Source organism: Athene noctua, chromosome Z (assembly GCF_965140245.1).
Source record: "Athene noctua chromosome Z, bAthNoc1.hap1.1, whole genome shotgun sequence".
Taxonomy (NCBI): Eukaryota; Metazoa; Chordata; class Aves; order Strigiformes; family Strigidae; genus Athene; species Athene noctua.
In genome coordinates this window covers 8,031,780-8,055,053 of record NC_134077.1, presented here as the reverse complement: position 1 = coordinate 8,055,053, position 23,274 = coordinate 8,031,780, and positions in this window count along the sequence as shown.

Genomic DNA, 23,274 nt, shown 5'->3' with positions numbered 1-23,274 from the left:
AAAAAAGAAAAAGAAAAAGAAAAAGAAAAAGAAAAAGAAAAAGAAAAAGAAAAAGAAAAAGAAAAAGAAAAAGAAAAAGAAAAAGAAAAAGAAAAAGAAAAAGAAAAAGAAAAAGAAAAAGAAAAAGAAAAAGAAAAAGAAAAAGAAAAAGAAAAAGAAAAAGAAAAAGAAAAAGAAAAAGAAAAAGAAAAAGAAAAAGAAAAAGAAAAAGAAAAGACGGCCATATGATTCCTATCTAAACTGTAGCACTTTAAACTGTGGCACTCACTTTGTCAGGATACTGTGCATGAGGAATGTTCACAGAAGTTCACAAACTCCCTGAATCACAGACTGCTGAACTAGAAAAGCATAGCCGCAAGCTAACCTATATTTGTACTCTTCCCTTGGTACTACTACTGGTTATTTTCAGGGGCGGGGTACTGGTCTAGATTAAGCTGTCATCCCACCTGGCATAGCATTTACAACATGGTTATGTCCCTACGTGTATTGCAGCTCAGACCTGAAAAACATCCCAGTAAAAAGCTTATTTATGCCTTTTAAATTTTTATTTCCTAGTGTTTTTTCTTGAGGGAAAGAAGGGGGGAAAAAAAAAAAAAGGAAAAAGATAAGCCACACAAGCAACCAGATAAACAAACCACTTCTACCTTTGCGGACTACCATTCCATCTACATCTGTCTTGTTGTACTCCCACCAACTAGCAATTATTGAGTGCTTTTCAATTGGCATTTATGACTGCCTCTAATGGCTTGCTTGTACATGAGACTTGCATATCCTAACTAAATATTCAGTGATTTTTCCTTATTCTAATGTCCTTAATTAGATTTATGAACTCTTTACTATGTTTTATGTTGATGAGGGACTGAGAATTAAATCCCAAAATGCTCACTCTAATAAAATATCACAGCTAACCAACTTGTGCTTTTTCATGTGTTATTTCAGTGAATAATGAGCTTTAAATAATGTTCTGAATATGTTACCAAGGATGGGCTAAAGAAATATAGACTGGTGATCTATTACAATACATTAATAAATACAGTGGTACATATAGTTCACTGTCCATAAGGAGTAATGGATCATGCTGTAAGAACAAGTTAAGCGATAAGGGGCTTGAGACTTTTTTGGAAAATCTCATATATAACTATCTATTTTATACAGAAGAAATTAATATTTTGACACTTCTATTCTATTCTGGCATTATTTTTTAGTTCTTTGAATCTGAAGTAAATTATTGAGTAAGGTATAAAAAAACGATTATAAGTATAGCTTTGCCTTACATTTTGGTACTTAGAACTAATTAGCTTCTTTTTCTAGATTAGATAGTGAAAATGTTTAAGCAACATAAACCACGGTAGCTGTCAGGAAGTAGCTCTCTAATCAAGTTGACATAAAACTTGCCAAAAATCTGGTACCTAGTATTAATGACGAGAAAACTTACTGTACGAGGACATGAAGACTAAGATGAATTTTCCTTACCAGTATCAGATCACTCCACTGTGAATTCTCTGGGTACTGAGCCTGCCAAAGCACTGTGTAGGTAAACATGCCTTCTAATCAGGGGAAAGTGTACATTTTTAAAAATTATGTCCAGAGGTAATATATATCAACACAGTCCTATTGACTTCAGTAGATCTGCTGTAACTGACATCAGCCCAGTTAAATAGTAAAAGCGTATCCTTCTATGAGTCCCTGGTACTGTAGAGAGACCAGAAGTAAGATACTCTGTTTTGTGATGTCGTTGTGTGAGCAGGTAGTCATATCATTCCTTATTCTACCTAACAGAATCATTTTGTGAGTGCCTTCCATCATTCCTCTTACCCTCTTTGATATGACTCTTACTGGCTTTGCCAACGGATTTAAAACATTTAAGTCTTTCCACTGACTCCATTGTGCTTTGTGTAAGAATCTATAATGATGTGCTCTTTCTGCCAGAGACTATTTTTCACAGTTTTCTGAATAACCAAGTGGATTCTCAACGTTGATTAGGGCATGTTGATGTTCCCTAACCTGCTACTGCAATAAAACGGTCTTGTGAAATAAAAGTGACATAACAAGGGCAACTAGCAAAAAAGCTTCTAAGAAATTTCCTCAGAAATGCCAAAAGAGTATATATACTTTTTTGACTCACACTGAACCATAAACATATACAGAGAAAGATGTTTAATTCCAGTGTTGTTGCTAACTTAGAGAAAAATAGTTTTCCTTTAACATACATCTCAAAAATTAGACATTAAAAGCTTGGAAACTTACATTCATGTGTATGTAAATACCTGTCTACCTACACTCCAAAGCAAGACTAATGTAAATCAAGTGGCTAAACCTCAGCTCAAGCATTCAGGGGTCTGATATTCAAGTCCTAGCTTGATATACAAGTTTGGCATTAGTTCACTTCTACACAGAAATTTTGTTTTAAAGTATAAGACAGTAAATGAGCAAAAGTCACAAAAGATAAGAAAGGTCAAAACAGAGTCAGGGTGTAATTAAGACAGAAGTTATGTAAAGATTCAAGGGGAAATATGTTAACACAGAAAGTTGAAGAAATCTAAGTAAATTTTCAAGATATAAAGAGATGTCAACCTAGCATTGTTGGGATACTCATAAAAAAAAAGGAATACAAAATGGAATACAATCTTTCCCCAACTGAATAAAAGCTCTCCTTTTTTTTTTTTTTTTTTTTTTTTTTCCCCTTAGATATTAATGCCTTGCTCATTCAGTCTTTGTATCTGTTGCACCTCTTAACCAATAAATAATTGCATTTAGATTTATAGAATAGATTTATTGAAAAATTCAAGCTGTATCTCTGGAAAACTGGTCCAACCTTCTCTTAAAGGAAGGGCCTTTGAACGAAAGGTCCTATCAAACTGAATTTCTGATGGGGTGGATTCCATCACCTCTCTGTGAAACCTATTCCAGCATTTAATTGCTCTCACTGCAAAAAGGTTTTCCATCTCCCTTCATAAATCAGGTTCTGCAATCATTTAACCATCTTGGTTGGTGGTCCTAGTCTGGACTCTTTTTTCAGAGCAAAAATTAAGGCAGGGAGCAAACTTAAATTGAGAAGTGTTCCAGGTATATCCAAACAAGTTCTGACCACGATGGAATAATAACATCCCTCCATCTGCTGGCTATGTTCTTGCTTGTGTTGCTCAAGAAAGTATTTACTTTCATAGCTGCAAGAGCACTCTGCTTACTTTGTTTGGCATCCCTCAGGTCCCTAAGGTCCTTCCAGCAGAGACACATCTAATCAAGCCAGAGCCCAGCCTGTAGTGCTGCTGCTTCTGTCCTAGCAGCAGGATTTTACATTTATCTCATGTCAAACCTTATCCATCTCTTGTTGGCCTAGCCTTGTTAGTATCCTTCTTACAAAGTTTCTCTGCTCAAAGTAGCCGTTCTCAAAATCCATGTGATGTGTGGGTGAAGGTGTTTAGAGATGAGAGAAACCACTGTTAAAATTGACATTTAGCAGTCTATCTGTCACATATCCAGTCTGAGACACTTTTAAAGGATTCTTAGCAAAGTCTGAAGTTTACCATAGATGTAGGTAGTAAGATACAGCCTGTACTGTGAAGATGCTGTATGTGAAATGGGTTAAAATTTTTGCTGTATCCACTTTTCATTCAGAACCACAAACTGGGAGCTCTTGAGCTAGTCATTGCCTCTTTTCCTCTTCACTACACACAGCTATCTTTAACTTAAACCAATTGCATCATTCTATATTTTCTTCTGTATCAATCTCATCTAGTGTCCCCCACTAAACTGATCGTTGCTTCCAACTTGTATTCTATAATTGGAGGGTGACAGGATAATGAGGATGACTGATCTGTCAGCTCTGTAGGGTGATCTGTGAGCTCAAAGAGGGCTTTCCCTGTCTTTCTGAAATCCTTAAGTAAGAGCTGCGTTACTGTTCTTCTTGAAGTTCATCCTGGATTACATAGAAATCCACATCTCCCTTCTTAGGTGTGTTGGTGTGAAAATACAGCCAAAAGACAGGCCCCAGAAGCATACAATCGATCAGGTGGACCACTCTCTTTTGGATATAAATAATTTCCAAGTAGAAAATGTGTTTTAGTCAACACTGTCTTGAATTTGATGATTTTTCTTTTGTTTTTCCAAGTGACATTTCAAATCAAACAAGCACCACATGCTGAGAGCCACATTAAAATATTACATTTCAAAGTGTTAATTTGACTTCAAATGACATGTAAAATGGACAGTTATTTCACCATAAATTGCAATTTGGCACATCAGAGTTGGACAGGATGAAATATCAAAATTGGTTTATTTGCTGGATTTGCTTCTCATGCAAATAGAGAAAGTCTTCTTTTTTGAGGGTTTCACTCTGAAATAATTAAAAAAAAAAAAAAAAAAGACAGAACTCTAAACCACTTTCTTCTCTGTGCAAATTTTCTCTCATTTCAACTCTGTCTCAGTTTAGAGTGAAAATAATTGTCAAAGTACTAGAACATCAAAACATTGGGACAGAAATTTTGGTTTCTGATCAATTCTAATAGGTGCATATACCAAAATAATTCAAAGCATCAGTTTGTAATTTTTGAACCCCAGTTGATCTTCAAGAACTTTTAGAAAAATGCAGAATGCATTGGACTTTATGTTTAAGGATTCTTTTATAATATAACCTTTGTTTTTTTCTTAAACATTATTGATAGTGCTTGGAGTATGGCATCGATGGTTTTGCCAAAGAAGCCACAATTTTTTCCTTCTGAAGATTTCATGACTGAGCACAGAGGTATAAACAAGACCTTTTCAATCTGTGCTTCTTATATGAGGTTTGTCCTGCTCTCAAAGCATCGTATTTATATTTATATGTATATAATATTAGAGCAATAGTCTTTGAATCAATATTTATAAATTAATGTTAATCTTTTATAGAGGATTCATTAACAAAATAAAAATTTATTACACCATAAAAGCTAGTCCTGAGATACTGTATTAGCCAACCTTACAGTCCCAACTGACTATGTCTACAGTGCAGCTCTGTTACTGCAACCTGCATAAATATCCAGAAAATAATGTACTTTATCTGTTTACTTTTCCTTAGGATAAACAGTGAAACAGTAAAAAGAGGCTAAGACACAACAGGGGATGCAAAACAGACAAGCTGCAACAGCCTACATGGGAGGATATTACAGAATTACCGTCGTTGCAATGGCTACCAGCTGTGCATCTGGAATGAGCAGGTTTGGAGGCCAGGAGATTTTAATACAGGAAGAAGTTTGCCTCAGATGTTCACTCTTACATTTTTATTTCAGACTTTACTTCAGATGTTTTAAAGAGTATTGTAACAAGTCCAGTTATTTCTGTTGTTCTTCTTGTTAACTACTCTGTCAACAGCTACAAGCAGGTAGAAGCATATTAAAATTTGTGTTGCTAATATTTCAGATCACTGCATTTGGTCACTGAAGGTTATCTGCCTGCTTGCTTTGTGCTGCATTTGCAATGACAAGGAGAGAAAATTTTTGGATGCATGAGCTCTGCAGTAGTCTCTTTACTGTTATTGATCCTTACACCAGCTACACAAACAAGGCATTTCACTGAACTGTATTTCACATGACCTAACTCTAGAGGGTTCAGAAGTTTTCTGGTTTTTGGTTTGGTTTGGTTTTTTTTTTTTGAAGGAATGTGTTTATTCACATGAACACCCCCCCTGTCAAGACCTGGTCAGCCTCCAAGCACCATCGCTTCTTGCAATAAATGAGACCACACCCACTCTGAAAACAAGAGTTGTCAACTGAGGTGTGTTCAGGAGTGTATCTCCATGCATATGATAGCAAGTGACAGCAAGCTCATATGCCATAATTGTAATTCTGGCATTTTATCACTTCTGAGGGTTTGATTTAGCATACCTGTTCATAGCAAGTAACGAAAAAGGGGTCTGAAAAGACAAAGAGGAGGGAAAAAAAAGAACACAAAACAACAGAAATGTGGTTATGCTGTGCTTGTGCAGACAATCTTGGCTCATGCAGCCCTTCAGCACTTGAAGCAAAGCAATAAAGCTGGGTCAGCTTAAGAGGTCAATCTCTGTATGACACATATTCACTGATGGCTTTTCCCTTCTGATTCAGTCCTCATCCAGACTTTTAACTGGTCAAAGTGCACCCTGGTTACCACCTGGGTTGCATGACCAAGTCTTCTTTGCTGGGAAACTAAGATGCTTTGGCAGAAAATCTGAATACTCAGAACTCTTCCTGGTGGCACAGCCAGGACAGGTGTTCCAACCCAAGGCCTTGGAAGCATTTCCAGTTTCCCTGAAGATCACTGTCCTTGACAGCCAAGATGACACAATAATGAGACAATTTATCTGTTGACTGCTATCAGACAAGGAATGAAAACACCTAAAATTTTAAGTTCCTCTCTAGTCTCTGCATATGAGCATATTCCAGTGGACAGAAATATTTGTAACCGTTTTTATCTCGGTTGGACCAGATCTATCCTGCACCTGATATGAACAAGATTATTACATCCTAAGATGTTATCACAATAACGATATTAAATCTAATATATTTTTTTAAGTAGCAAGCAAGAAAGTCATCAACAATTTCCTTAGTAATATTTTATCCACTTTCTTCAAATTTCCTCTCTCAGTCAAAGATGGCAAGTCTTTCAGGACTATATCTTTACAGGAGAAGAGATAAGTCAAATTACATTGAATTTATCAGAATCAGATGATTTTTAAAGTTATTCTCAAAAGCAAGACTGGAGAACCAATATCTGACTTCTAAGCTAGCCTGACTACTTTACCTGTGGTCTGCTTTTATTCCACAAACCATCAGTTCTTTGTCCTCCATCTGTTTTTGGTTACCACTTCCAGTATTGTCCCTAGAAGCAATCTGTGAAAATAATCATTCTTTAGTTCTTTCCCTTCCTCTCTTTAAAAACTCGGACAACTCAAATAATCTCCTGGCATTCTCCAGTAGCCCTTTCTTTAATGAGAAGATCAGCTGGCTGTATAGCTTTCTTCAGTGTATACTGCCAGCTAATGGCAACTTTATTAGGTATCTGCAGTGAGACGATGAGCCACCTGGGAGTATTAACACCTGGATTTACAGTCACAATGGTAGAGCATATTGAAGTCCTTCACTACACCGAATTACTCAATAATAGCTTTTGGAAACATAAATAATCAAGAAGCATCATTTTTGAAGATAAAAGCCAGGAACATGTCTGGCTAATTGACCATGATGGAGTTATAATCATGAAATACTGCACACTTTTGGAGTAAAGTCCTGTATTGGGCTGCCTATATCTAAAGCATTGAGGGTTGGCAACTCTACCGAAGTTTATGGATAGTGACTCTTGCACACTGCTCCTGCCAATAAGATGCACATCAGATTTTACATTGGTCTAATCTATCTCAATGAACTGTGACAATCTAAGAACCACAGACATAATGTGAAACAGGATGAATTCAAACAAGATTAGCTCGTGGACAATGCCATCAAGATTGCTAATTCAGTTTGCATCAAAACACAGGAAAGGTCAGATCCTGATAACAACAGAATGTTTCATCCTATTTCTCTACATTCAGTTAAGAAAGTGTTGAAATCTATTTGTGTATTTTAATCCTTTTAAATACAGCTGAAAAAGAAAATGTTCAAAGTTACAAACAGATATTACTGCTCTCTTGCAAAGAATAGATTTAAGTGTGAGCTTTACAACTTGGCTGAGTTGAGGCCTATATTTACTCAATCCTACTTCAGAGGATTCAAGGCAGTGAAAAAATGCAAATAAAAAAAATCTATGAATATATGAATATATATTAGTTCTAAATTGTACGTGTTTGTGAAATGGTTTTCAAATGGAAGTTTTTGTTGTTTGCTTATTGTTGTTGTTTTGGGATAGTTTGGGTTGGGGGGGTGGGGTGGGGGGTGAGTTGTTGTAACCTTCCCTTTGTTTTTATTTCCAAAATTTCCACAGAAAAGGTTTTGAAAATATTCATAGATTATATATTCACCCATATAATTATCAGGCTTACCTCCATTAAATTTCTTCTTAATTTGCTAATTTTATTGTCAAAATTAAAAAATTGAAATAATCTTCCACTTTGTCTGTACCAACACCCAAAATTTCTGCGGATATTTTTTCTCTCAATATCAACAGTTGGGAATTAAAAAAAATAAAATCATGCGAGCAATAGATATTTAAACTTCATGGAGTGTAATGAGTACCTCAACATACATAAGACAATATCAGAGAACATACTTCAATAAATATTTGTGAACAGAAACCACAGCATTTTACTCACTGCCTCATGTAATTAACTGGTAAGGTACAGAATCACTTCTCCTTCTCTCCCCAACCCAATGAGTGTTTAATTATTCATAGAAAGTGGAACAGTTTCAACAGAACAAATAGAAGAAACCCACGCTGAAGTATCTTGTAGTCTGACGTTAGCGTGTAGCCCCACAGGTTGCCGTTTCTCCTCCTCTGCACCACATAGGTGGAAAAACTTTAACTCAGGCCACTCACAGTGCAGGTAAACACTCCGTCAGAGTTCAGGGGCTCCCTGTGCCTCACGGCAGGGTGCCTGTGGCACAGCAGCTCTCAGTCTCACCGGGGCTCCCGTGCCCACCCCATCAGCTTGCAGGTGCCCCAGCTTGTCAGGGTCCATGGTTGGGCTGGTCAGGTCTGTGGGGAGCTGGAGATTAACATCCCACAGCCTCAGTGGGGCAGGGAATGATGGCGCCCCATGGGAGGCTTGGCAGAGACTGTGAGGCTGTGGGTGTCTCAGGGCATCAATCTGCAGCAGAAAGCTTTAGTTCTGTTTTAGAAATAGAAAATGAAATTAACACTGTAACTTCAGATAGGGCTGAACAGGACACAGAGGTCATTCTCAAAATATTTACATAGATACACCCTCAGCCCTGCAAGTCCTTGTTGCTGTTTTCTCTACAGATCTCAAGGTTATAAACTGCTCCATAGTGTTGTTTCTTGGGAAGACCACTCCATCACCCAGTGACATACCCCTGACAGGAGGCCTGACTTGGAACAGTCATAAAACACCGGTGTGTTAAAACCACAACACATGAGGTATTTAAAATCACATGTCCCTAAGTATAGAGCAGTGTAGTATTCTAGACTTTTCCATTCTGTGAACAGGCCTTACAATTACCCATTTAATCAAAAATGCACTCCGTATGTATCAGCTGGAGGGAGAAAGACTGTAGTAAACTAATTAGAGCAACTAGGTTAATGGGTGTTCTCCCATATATATGCAAGTACAAACCAGGCATGCCACACTGTCTAGGGACTTAGCGTTTGGTTAAATGAGTCAATGATTAATGGTATTTGAGAATGTGGGGACCTGATGTAGAGGCAGGGGGGAAAACAAACTGAAGTGGGGTGTTGCCACCAGGATAGGATGCTAGCTGTAAACTGCTGACGCTGGGCAAGTAAGAGACTGACAGGTATGGGCATTCTCCAAGGGCAACAATTACAGAGAGACAGTTACTAAAACACAGGTCTCGTAGGAGTGGTCATGGTAAACACTGAATACTTGTTGTGTGAATAAAATAATTACATAACAACATTATACCTAATTATTAATTAATCAGGCATGAGAAGTTATTCCTCAAACTGACAAACTAAGAAACTGTCTGGATTTCAGTTAACCAGTACGGGCATTCACAATTTTAATTAAGGAACTGGACAAGAGAAAGACAAGTAGTGCAGAAATTGCTGAGAGGAATAATTAATGAACTACAAAACACAGGGCATGAAGCTTTTTAGAGTTGGTGCCATTTTCTTCCTTTCACTGCCAACAAGTCAGATAAAAATTTGCTTAGACAAAGGCATCCCAATTTAGACTCAAGGGACCTCAGTGTCTATTGGAATCAAGACAATCTAAAAACAGCTCTGTTCTGCTTCAAAAAGGTAAATGAACCTTCTGTGGAAAGCAGAAGTGTGAAAGGTTCAGAAGAAACCCATTACAAGCTTCAGCACACACTTGTGACAAGAATTGTGACTCTGTATTTGCAGAACACAGTCTCCCCTAGGGATGACAACTAAACTGCAAAGTTAAAACCTTGCATTCTCTTCAGCTATACAACTTCTTCTCTCAGATAGTGGTCTAATTGTTCTCTGCAATGTTGTTCCTAAAACAAATTAAGATCTTTTTAACATTCTTAAGAGCAGAGTTGTTAAAGGTTTTTTTGGTCATAATGTAATTTATTAAGTTAAATTGTATCTTATTATGATATTTTGTTAAAATGGAAGTATTCCATACAAAGACATTGGCTGCAATAAAGTTTTCTTCAGTATAATTTTTTTTTTAAAAACTTTTTTTTTTTTTTTAAACTTTTTTTCTTTCAGAGGAGAGATGGCTGCCTCAGTTCCTTTGGACATGAATCCAAACCCCAAACTGTTCATTAGGAAAATAGATGCTTCAACACAATGTGGAAAAAGAACAAGTTTCAAAACCTTGAAAGTTGCCTCAAAATGGAAGTGACATCCTGTCGACAGCTCCAATTCTTTAAATTGTTTTGCCTGACACTTAGTAGAGCTTCCAGTAAATGGACTTCTTTGATCATATATTAAGAATTATATGTCAAAATCATGAAGCTCCTTGTTCACTCTCCCTTTCTGTTTTGCTAAATAAACCTTTTTAGCTTAAGTTTTGCATGTTACTTATATTAGTGTAGGAATCACCATTGCAAAAATCAACATTGCAAATAGTCAGGTTAAAATAGGACTTCATATGCTACCAGAATTTTATGATATATCCATGCACACACACTAATATAAATGCACAGTGTTATATGTGCTTGATGCCTTGGTTTGCTTAATGGCTTAATTTGCCAACTATCCTCTGCTACTGGGGTCAGCCCAGAACACTAACCTGCTCAGTTACGGGACATGCTTCCGAAGTGTTGTCTTTGATAAACAGGCCCCTGCTGCAAACCAGATCCTGGGCTTTTAATCCCTCAGGCTTCACATCTTCCATAGACTTTGGAGAGAGTTCCTGGAAAATGAATTCCAGGAGTTGTTTTTAAGAGTTGAGGGAAGCCATTTGCAAAGGCAAACTACTTAACAATAACTATGCAGTTTTAAGAATTATTACAAAGTCTTCCATAGCGGTAAGAACAATTTCTATTAAGCAACATCTACACAAACTGTTTTTGTTCAGAAAGTACTCTCCACTGACCATCACTAAAGGCCCAGGAGTAGAAGGACACTAAGGTAAAGTTGGTGAGATCTCAGACTTCTGGAAGAAGAATATCTGGGTGAAGCTGTTCCTAGCTTTTCCCAGGTGTCAAAGATTTGCTACACTAGCCAGAATAGAAGTGTGTTACTGATTTTCATATAAAGTAAAAAGAGGACACAATTCAGCTTTTTTATGTCAAAAATGCAAACTCAGATTAAAAAACCTGTTATGAATGGAAATAACTACAAGCATTGGCATCTCACTGGCTTTTTTTGTTTTCCTGTTTTGTTTAGTTCTGCAGTGTGAAGTCTGAAATAAGCATTAATAACTGGATAATTTTGACACGAAGCATTATTTTATGCTTTTTCCACATCTTCTAGCTGCCAGTTTCCTTATTTAGAGTTTTTCTGGTATAGATTCTTATTCACTTTGCCTGCAGCATCAATTACTGACAGTGCCTTTATTCTAACAAAGTAAAGGAGTCATTATTGCACAAACTGTTTTCTATTAGGGATCTAGGGCCTGGTCAAGGAAAAGGATTTGTTTGCTAGGTTTCCAGTGTTTAATTTTCAAGTCCTCCATTAATCGTCCACAAAGGTATATGTAGAGGTAACATTTGCATTTGACTGCTTCACATTCACATGTGGAGTTATTGTAAGTGAATGTGCAAACCCTGCAAAACTTTAATTCTATTGACGTTTTAGATTCATAAACAGTTGCTTGGAGGTATGGAGTGGCACGTGCACTTTAAGTGTTTAGTTTTCATGGCATGCCTGACCTTTCAAAAAATGAACAGAGGTGCATATAGATCCTGGTACAAAGCTCACAACGGAGCTCACAGATGCCATGGGAACCAACCCCTTAATTGCAGTTACTTTTGTTTTGGTTTGGTTTGGTTTGAATGCAATATAAGGTAAATGAATCCAAACCCACCAGCTACTTACTTACAAGGTTCTACTACCAGAGTTTTGCCTCTCTTCTCTCAAAAATATTGTAACCAAGCAACTGAACTCTCAGGTTATTTAACCAGTGATATAAAGTCATCATTTTGTAATAAACGGATGTCTTCCCCTCCAGCAGAATCTTTTTCAGCACATACTTTCTCTAAGCTAGGACGAGTTTACTGGTTTCCCTCCAGAAGGTAACAGGGACTGCAGGATGCAAGATATTCTACACCTTGATGCCAGAAGCACTCAAGTGTTATTTATTTTTTACTTTAAAGAAACAAATGGAAACTTGTAAAGTTTCTCACCAGTTCCCATATAGACATAAACAGCCCATCCTTCTCTCAATGTTCTTATCTTAAATCTTTGCAGTTGCAGAATTTTAAAAGAACAGTCAAGTTGAAGAGTGTAGCAGCACAGCCAAGGGAGTGATAAAGGAGAAAAAGAGAAAGAGATGTAATAAGACTGAGTTTGAAAATGAAGAGGAAAAAGGAAATGCTTAGTCTAGCAGGTTAAAAAAAGGCTCAGTGAGGACGACTCCACCCAATTTGGCACTGATAATATAGCTGACTGGCTTGCCATCTCATATGTACCAACTTTCAATCTGTGAATCTCTTTGGAGCCATAATGCTTAGCACTGCAAATCATCCACTGAAAGAACCTTCAAATCTTTGGGACTTATTGATACAATTACCTTTGTGCTGCTGAGCTGAATTCAATGTCCATTTTTTGTCTGTAAACTTGCTCTGCAATTGCAAGAAAAAGGAAAAAAAAAAAAAAAAAGGGTATTAATCTGTGCAGAGTGTATCTTGTGGGTACTCTTCCTCTTTGGATCCAGATAAGCTAAGAAATTCATTTAACCTTTTAGTGTCAAGTTTGATGGACCCAAGGTGACACTGTATTTTTTCATTGTGCAGTACAGTTTATGATTGCAATAAACCTGAAGGAAAAATTGATGATGACAAAGATTATATATATATTTTTCTTCTCCTCCTAGTAAGACAGAAAAGTGACAAGTGTCACTTTTAAAAAGCAGTAGGCTCACGTACAGTCTAAGGACAAGGTTAGTCATCAATCATGTCTTTTCATAAGTCTTCACTGATGAGTTTGACTTTGGACCTGCAATCTTTGAACCTTGTTTCAGCTTTTGTTCCAGAATCATAGATTCATTCATTCATTCATAGATTCATGGATTTTTAAGGCCAAAAAGGACAATTACAATCATCTTGTGTAACCTCTTACATTACACAGGCCACAGAGTTCAGGCTTTCATCCTCCCTACCCCTACTTCATTCACAAATGTTTTCACATTTTTCTTCGCTTGTAGTCAGTTGCTTACTAAACTCATTGTGGTGCTTCAGCCTTGTTCAGTACTGTCTCTGCCTGCAATTCTTTTTGTTTAGGGTGTATTCCTGCCCTGAACCTCTAAGAGAAAAACTCTTGAATAAAGCTTTAAACTAACAACCTACAGCAACTGCTTGTTAAACACAGAGGACGTTATCCCAGTCTCTTAAAAAATACATGTCATCTACTAGTGTTCAGCAGTAGAGACTATCTTCCCTGACCATAAATGTTCATCAACTAATCTCTTGAAACGCAGGCATTTAACAAGTGTTTTTCCATAAAACAACTTTGTCTTAGTAAATATAGTAGAATTAAATGTGCCATTTGAATTCATATCCATATCTGACACTTCTCCAAGTCTCAGTCTCCCATTTCCCTTTTTCCCCCTTCATCTCTTAAGTCTGTCTGAGTATGTTCCTTTCTTTCTCTCTCTCATAAAAGTTTAAATGCAAAGGACTTCTCAGTTCACAGGTAAAATAAATTGTCAATGTGTGTCTAGTAACAGTTCATAGCCTTTTATTCCCCCCACCCTTCATACAAAAATTAATGGGATGCACCAATCTGCCATTGTGTCCTTGACATGTAATTTGTTATAAATAATAATACAAATGATTACAGGGAAAGCTACTACTGCTAGGAGTGCATCAGTTTGCCAGCATGGGGATAAATAAGACAGCTCTCTCTGTGGGTGACTCTGTCATCACGTTTTGTACTGGCGCTACCCAGCAGGCTTAACAACGTGAATCCTGTCATGGCTAGTCTCAAAGTTTCTTCAGAGAGAAACTGGAGGGCTAAAGCCCTTTTAAAAGAGAAATAACTAAAAGGAGTTAAAAATCAGTGGCTCTCCGATGGGCTGCTGTGTCGAATGTATTTAATTGCCCACAAGTCGCATATCTTTCCTTCTTCGTATTATTGCAAAGCCTGCTGCATGTCTGTAGTACAGCAGTTACTCAGGTTTTATCTTCTACAGAGACAAGCTGTAATTTCTTTTATAGGGAAAGAGGAAAAAAAAGATTCATAACAGAGAAGGCAATTACAGAAGCAACAGTCAATGCCAAGGATGGGAGAAAGGGTTGTGTTCTTACTCAGGTGCAAACCTGAGAATCAAAAGCCCTGAAATGTATAGCAGTTCTGCCCCATACCTGTGTGGGTAATTTACTTAGATTTAGCAGTAAACTGGAGAGATTTACAAGGAAACTCTCTTTTTAATCCCTCTGCCAACCTTGAAAGTGATTTCACCTTTTTTTCTGATAGTAGTTTGTTGATATGTCCAGATTGTTTATATTGCAGTACCACTTAGGAAAACTTATTTAAAAGTAACTATGCAAGCTGCTATACAAATGAATTTCATGAACTAATCAATTACCAGAATAATTTAAGAATTTAAAGTCCTGTGGTTTGTATTTTTTTCTTTTTAATTTATGTTTGAACACAGACCACATTTTCTATGAACACCTGTGTGAATTTGCTATATCTCTTTGATGAACTGCCCTAAGAAATATGTTACAGAATCAGAGTTCAGCAGAAGATTTGAACCATAGTGATCACTGGAACACAGAGTACCTGGCAGTTGAAGGTCATATTTTACACTTGTCCTGCTGATCCGGGTTATTTTTTCCTAAAGAAGCTTCCTTTATGTACTTCACATCATACTGAAAAGAGTAATTCTCATTATCCCATACTCTCTTATGGGTGGATGAGTTATGCTGTTCATAATGAACTGAGGCTTTGAGTGATGAAATTTTTCAGCAATCACATATCATTTGGTGCATTATAGAGATGTAGTCTGCCGGGTGTGTACATGCCATTGGCAAGAATGAGCAACAGTTACCTGAATGCTTCGGACTCCAGTAAGTGAAGGCAAGCAATGTGAAGCCTTGCATTTCAGATTTAATACAAACAAAACTCAATCAAAAAGTGATTAACCAAATGTTTCATTATAAAGAAATATTTTTGGAATGTTACAGTCTATGAAGTTTTTTTTATATTTCAGCTTTTTCATTCTGATTCATGACAAAAATGTTAACCTTGAGATACTTGTATTTCCCCAGAACCTTAAGTTTTCTCATCTTATTATTTATGGTTTTTTATTACTAAAAGCCTCAGAAAATCCATTATGATAACATTTATATAAGTGTGGATAATAGTCTGCTTTTTTCCACCAGCAGTTTGCAGTTGAAATAGGTGTTATTATCAGGTTATATTATCTGCCCAAAAGTTCAAAACCTAAACTGTTTTCCCTTAGAGAAAAGACATAATTGTAAAAAATGGCAGGTGCTTTCAAGAACAGTGCATCCTCCACAGCTTAAACAAGTCACACTCACACTCGCAGACACACATCCTATTATATTGTGAGAATGTGATATTTCAGTTCCAAGAAATTGTCCTACAAAAGCAGGACTGTATGGATTTCAGTGAGGTTTGCATGGTAGAAGCAATGTCATGTATTGCCATCGACTGCCTTGTAAGGGAACATTCCCGTTAGACAAATGAAAGAAATATCTCATGGGGAGTAACAGGGTTGATAAAGTGAGGGTATCAAATCAATTACATTCATTAGTAGAAGTAGCTAGAGGAGTGTATATATATATATATATATTCAAAAAATTGAAATGGCAAAAAATGGGGAAAAAAAAAAAAAGTTGGATTGATTGTGATAACATCTCTCTTGAATGCTTTAAAAATACAAATTCCACAGTCAGAACCCTTATTAAACACTAACAGAAGGAGAACAGATTTTCTGAGAAACCACTAGGTATTCCCAGTTTGGATCAATACAACCAGGAGCCACAGGTGCTTAGCCTTTCAGAAACTTAGTGTTTAATTTAGTTGGTTATGCCATTTTGGTGCCTGCCTTTAAATCCTTACATCAAAAAATCTTCATCTACATTTATATGCAACTGTTGTTTATGCTTTTACTTCCAGTTTGATTTGCAGCTTAGATAAGAGTTCTAAAATAAAGCTAGCATGTACTGACAAGCTTTATGACACTGGTCTAAATATTGCTGTGGAAAACAAGACTTTAAGACAAAAAAATAAACCAAACAATCCAACCACAATCCAAATCATAAACAAACACACAATAGCTGTCAGTATTAGAAAACTGTTTCACTGAATTGCATTTTACATATGAAATTATCAGGTTTCTCTTTAGTCTCTAGGGATACCCTCTAATCATTTATTCATTTCTACTTCCAAACCTGTTTCCTCTCCTTTGACAGGGAATGGTTGCATAAGGTTTAAAAAATCAGAGGTCTTGCCAAATGGACTCAAAACCTGACAGCTTTAAATTGCAGGCTCCAGACTGTTGTGAAATTTAGTTCTAATGACTGGATGGTCTGGCTAGTACCCTTATAGGAACTCTGAGATATTGGAAAATATTCTGAATAATAAGACCAGATTATAGAGTACAAATGTTCTAAAGTAGCCAAGACACATCTTTGAGTTGCCAAGTAGAAGCAGGCTGCTTTGTTCAAGGGGGAATAGTGTTGTGAGAGAGAAAACAGCATACATGGTGCCCTTCATCTAAGGACTAGTTGCTGCAAACGCTCAGGTGGAAAGAAAAAAAACATCATTGAAACATGCGCTTGCTTCATAACCTGATATTCAAAATAGTGTAAATTTAACTATATGATTAATCTTCTCTAATTTGTATTTCCTTATTTTTATATCCATTGAGATTCATTCCTTTAAGCAAACAGCCCTTGGCTGTGTTTTTTTTTCTTGTTTTCCCTGTATTTTTTCATTTGTGTCATCCTTTGAAGCAAAGTAACCCCCTTCCAGCTTAGTTTAGAAATAAATCAATATCTTTCAAAAGTGGAAGGCATGTGCACTCAATGAAAATAGCAAAAAAGCTTGACTGCGGACAAGTCGAATGTTAAAACTTAATAAAAATAGGATGAAAAGATTAGTGTGAGAAACACGCTGCTAAAGTTTCTAAAATAGAAGAAGTAATAATAAAAAAGTTTTTCATATCCATCAAAAGCAAGAAACTTGCCAGAGAGTTTATGGGATTTACAAATGACCAAGATGTAAAAGAATCATACAAGGAAGATAATGTCATAACAGAAAAGGAAAATGAATTCTTCATATCCATGTTCACTGAGAAGAAGGGAAATTCTGTTTCTTTTCTGTCTTTGAATGTCAGTCTCAAAATGAAGTGTCAGCAAAGGAGATTTTAGACATACCGATAAAAAGTAACAAATCATCAGGACCAGATGGCATTTGTCTAAGAGTCTGAAAGGAATTTGAGTATATAATTACTGAATTAACTGTGTTTAAAACCCTACTGCTTCAGGATCAGAGGTGAGGGGGTAAGGGATGGGAAGCAGGGAATGGAGAAAAGAGAAGAGAGAGGAGAGAGGGGAAGGGAAGGGAAGGGAAGGGAAGGGAAGGGAAGGGAAGGGAAGGGAAGGGAAGGGAAGGGAAGGGAAGGGAAGGGAAGGGAAGGGAAGGGAAGGGAAGGGAAGGGAAGGGAAGGGAAGGGAAGGGAAGGGAAGGGAAGGGAAGGGAAGGGAAGGGAAGGGAAGGGAAGGGAAGGGAAGGGAAGGGAAGGGAAGGGAAGGGAATTCATTGCTTGTAAAGAGCTGAAATCGTAAGTCCAATCAGAATTCCTAACTTCAGTGTCCCTTACTTAACATTGCATTAAGATTGCATGCAGAGCTTTTACTAGTAGATATTTGCTGGTGTTTATTTAGAAAAAAAAAAAAAAAAGAAAAAAGGAATTTTGTTTTTTGGAAGAGCATCTTAACAATTTCATTACTGTGGGCTCACTTCTTTTTAAGTATTCTGAACATTTAACACATCTTTGCACTTAAAAATTTAGATATTCATATTTTCTTCCATTGACAGTGCAATGTGGAAGCTATCACATCAGACTTCTTGCTCTGCTCATTAAGAAAAGAAATCACAACCACTTTAAAAATAAAAGCTCTCCAAAATTGTGTTTAAATCTTGTTCTTTTGAAGAAATATAAAATTCACTGCTGACAACATGGCGATTTTCCAATCAAACATTTCTTTTGGTTACAAAGACAGAAAGCATGTGAAAACAAAAAGGCATTTTGGCAATAACAACTTTAACAAAGCCCACTACACAGTGGCTGCTGTCACTGTGAAATATCAGTCTTTGAAGGACAATATTAATTCAAGTAGCGTATCACTTCATACAAGTAAAGGGTCCAAATAACCTGAATGTTGAAAAGAACTGTAGATCTTCAAAGGTTCACATACAAACAAAAAAAGCTAGTATGTAATGGAGATCTGAATAATTTAAAAGGTTTTGTTTGTCAGGAGGAGAGGTGAAGGGGAGGGAGAATTACTCTGGACATTAGAAGAAAATTTTTCCCAGAAAGAGTGGTCAGACAGTGGAATAGGCTGCCCAGGGAGGGGTGGAGTCCCCATCCCTGGGTGTGTTTAAGGGTCATTTAGATGAGATGCTGGAGGATGTGGTGTAGGGGAGAACTTTGTAGAGTCGGGCTGGTGGTTGAACTCAATGATCCCAAGGGTCTTTTCCAACCTGAATGATTCTGTGATTCTGTGATTCTAAGAATTAGGCAAAGATCAGAAGAGGAGATAGAAGTGGAGAAATGAAATATGAGTTTTAGACATTATAATCAGAAGATGTGAGTTGTCACGTGTTGCCTAGATCTCACAAACAGCGATATCCAGACTTGATGAGCAGCTGAATGTCAGTGCTGGCCTGAGAAAGTCAGTAAGACATTTGCACCAAATCAAAGACTAGCTGAGGTTTTTTGGCAGGAGAAGGCTGGATGATTTGGATGGCAGATTCTAAAAGAACAGTACCAAAACCAACAGTACCAAAAAGAAAAGTACCAAAAACAGTACCAAAAAGTTGTTCATGATTGTTAGTAAGAATGCCTGGTCAAAATTCAAAAGAAAAAAAAACTAATTTAGGAGACTAGCTGCAGAGATGTCTAATGGCATTAAAAAAAAAAAAAAAAAAAAAAAAAACGGAAAGACAATACAATGAAAGACAATACAATGAAAGACAGAAGAAAGTCTCAAAGGTAAGAGAAGACACTGAGACAGCAAATTATGCAAATGCATGTACTTGCTCTTTTTTTTATCTTCACGATGGTAATATAATTCAACATTCCTCCTCCATAAAACCAATGACATTTTTCAATTTCATTCTAATAATTTCCATCCACCAAATAAATTTTTTAGCCTAGCGCCAAATCTAATTAATCTTTGTTGAAATTTTTAAGCTAAAAAAAATAATACTCAACAATCCCAAACTTACAATTACTATGTAATACTGATAGGCCTGCTGTCTAGGGCCTATTAGTCAGTATATTAATGTTTCAAGTTCAAGGGGAATTTAACCCTCATTTAGCTCCTTCAGAAGGCATCTTAAATGACCAGATAATAAAGCTTATATCAGAAGTGTTTAATTTTATAAATTAAATTAAAAAATAATTCAAATAAATACTGTAACCTGGAGGTCCAGATGGATTAGAAATTATTGTTATACCCAACCTATGACTCTGTTTATCACTTAATACTAAAACTGAAAGGAACCTTCTTCTACATACTTTGATAGAGTTTGGAACTAAATAGGTCACTGCTCTGAAAAGAAGTAAGCAAAATGTTTTGGATTAAAGATTCAGTTCATCAGAATGGGCGATTCAGTGATTTATTTCTGCCTCTCATTATAGTGATGGGAGGTTTTTCAGGGGGTGACTTTTCTCAATCATTCTTCCTCTTGGAACTGGTCAACTTTGACACTTCTTAAATACAAGGTGAGAAAGAGAAATTTTTAAATATTTGTGCTTCTGTGGGATACCTGAATTTTAGTTACTTGTAATAAAAAAGAACAATCAGAACAAAAGAGTAGAGAGACCTTTCTCCAACTATCCAGAAGATAAAAATATTACAACATTCTTTTAAGATTTGAGCTATGTTGCTTGTTGTCAAAGAGTGAAATGAATTGAAGCTTTTCTAGTCACTGAGCTTTTGGGTAAACGGGAATAGCAGCTTGAAGGAAATTGCTCTTCATGTCCTGAACTCTTTTTCCAAGTATCTGACAACTAACCTGTACTTTAGAACTAAATATTAACATTTCACTTAAAGAAAAAAGAAGGGGGAAAAAAAAAAAAAAAAAAGAAAGAAACCTCACATTTAATTTTGTGTAGCCCATTTTACTTGTTCATTTTTTTCTGCAACTGAGTCAGAAAGTAATTTCCATAAACCTATTTGTAGTGGGTTTATTTTTTATGATTCCCTTTGATCTAAATTTCTTTATCAAGATATGAAATTTGAAGAGTATTGAGAAGACTACTTATATGGGAGGGGATTTAAAATATAATTTTCCTGCTCCATAATTAAAAGCAGAGACTTTTCTTGGATATACTTATTCATTTAAACTAAATAAGATTTTATTTCTTAAAATGACCCTTATTGTATTTCAGTTCATTTAATTCCCTTTACTGATAAAAATAGCTGAAGATAATATTTCCCAAATAAATGTGATGACAAACATATTAGCAAGAGCCAAGGCCTTCCAAAATTTGTTAAATGGCATTGTCCTCAACAAACATTAATTTCACCCATTTATTTATATATTATTTTTGCTGTATTTTTGTAGGGTTTTTTTTTGTTTGTTACTTTGGCTTTCTAAAAAGAAAAAAAATAAAGAAAAAAAGAAAAAGGCCAATAAATAAAAGACACAACAGAATTCAGAGAGTATAACAAATGAAATAATCTTCTTAGAATCCATCATGACAAGACCATCTTTCATATAATCAAAATACAGTATTTATATTGAGGATTTCTACATTGAATCTCAGAGAAAGGCTTTAAGTCTATGACTGCCAAAATTAGGCCAAGTTGCAAGATATATTCCTTTCTGAACCATGATGCCATTATTTCAAACCTTTGCAGGAAGGACAAGAGAAAAGAACATTGCAACAACCAAGTACTCATAAAAGTGACTATCTGCAGACAAGCAAGAGACGCTTACGGATTTCTGTATGTCAGGGACCTGGGCTCTGGGCAAGTGAAATCATATGCCCAGCAACAGGAGGCCTTGATCTCAGTTAAGACCTCAGGTTCTACCTCAGTTCAAATGCTGTTACTAGTATTAAATTTCAGTACAGAAGTCACCTTAAAAGGAAATCGCAATTCCTGACAGGCAATGCTTTCTCTTGATCCGGTCTATATCTGCTCGGGTTGGGTTGTAATTCTGCTGCTGGGATCTGTCATTGCCAGGGGACATGCTTCCAAGCTCAAAATGACAGCTGATGAAACTGGTCCCTTTTTTATGCATTGATATACCTAAGATTTCCTGGCTACCAGGAAATACCTGGACTGCAAGTCATTTAATTTTTAAAGTGTTGATGACAGCATCCATATCTTTCAGTGAAATTCTGCTAAAAGAGACAGACAGACAGACAGATAGGAGACACAGTGTACCTGTATGTTTTCTATTTAAACACATACATACATATAATGCCATACAGGATCATAACTCAGATTTACTGATACTTATCTGAGCAAAGTTAGGTACTGCTCTCTACAGATCAAGAGTTTGAGAACTGAAACTGTAAAAGTGTAAGAGAAAACTGGTACATTAAAATACTTACAGTTCCTGCATGGTGAATTTCTAAAATTTCAGTCACCCTGGGAGACAGATTATGTTCTCATCTAGTTTAATTTTATACCAGTGCACCTCCATCAGCTTTATCAAAGGTCCTAATTTCTACCAGTGGAACGTATGACAGATGGCATTAACCAGCTCACAGAGTATCTGTAACTTTAGAGACTTCAACAGATCATACCCATCCCTGCCTTCAAATACATTATTCTTTAGAGTACACTTCTGTCAGGTCTGCTGTTATCAACTAGTTAAAACCTGTCTTGGCAATTTGTTATTCTTTGTAACTTGGAGATGTCATTTAATACCAGGAATTTAAGTTAACTGGATAAACAACTTCCTTTAAAATGAATTGTTTGATTAAGTATGATAGAAAGCATTACACTAACAAACCCCATAAACAATGTAAGTCTTAAGGTGACTTTGCAAAGTTGAAAAGGGATCAAAAAGTAGATATGTTTTAAATCTACAAATCAGAGAAATATATCTTTATTTTGAAACTGGTCGTCATAGATTTGGAAATTATTGCAAGAAAATAAACCTTTAATGAGATTTATGTCTAAGTCCATTAGCTGAAAGACATAGTTCTATACTAGCAAGACTTCCAAATTAAACTTCAATTAAAGTTTCTATTCAGTGTACTCCCTGAATATGACCACAGGACTTTTACATCAGAGTAGAAACAACAAATAAAGGCAAATAAGACATTAATCTATTAAAAACATTTTAATACCAATATTAAAGATGTCTTCAGCAGAACGGCATTGTCTACATGTAATTAATATAGATTGTTTTCTATCGAATCATTCACAAGGAACGTTCTGGAAGCACAGTAATTCCATGTTATCACTTAAATTCTAAGTAAAAGAATAGCATTAAACAGATGGGGAGATTTATTTTTCCTGTTTACTCCACATCTTGTTTAAAACAGGTGTTATAATGATTGGCTAGCACCTCTTTGTCATGTATTCAATAGTGATGGTGACTATTATGATAACTATAATGATAATAATAACAATTGTAGTGATAATCTTTTTTCTTGCTACTTCCACCATCCCACACAGAGTGATTTTAATCCTTTTTTAAAAATACGTGAAAAGAGGTAAAAGAAAGTTACACTGAAATATATTTGCATTCATCCTTGTCACTTTTCATTTTATTCATTATTGCAAGGATGAACTTTATACAAAATAATTGTGTAAATTATCATCC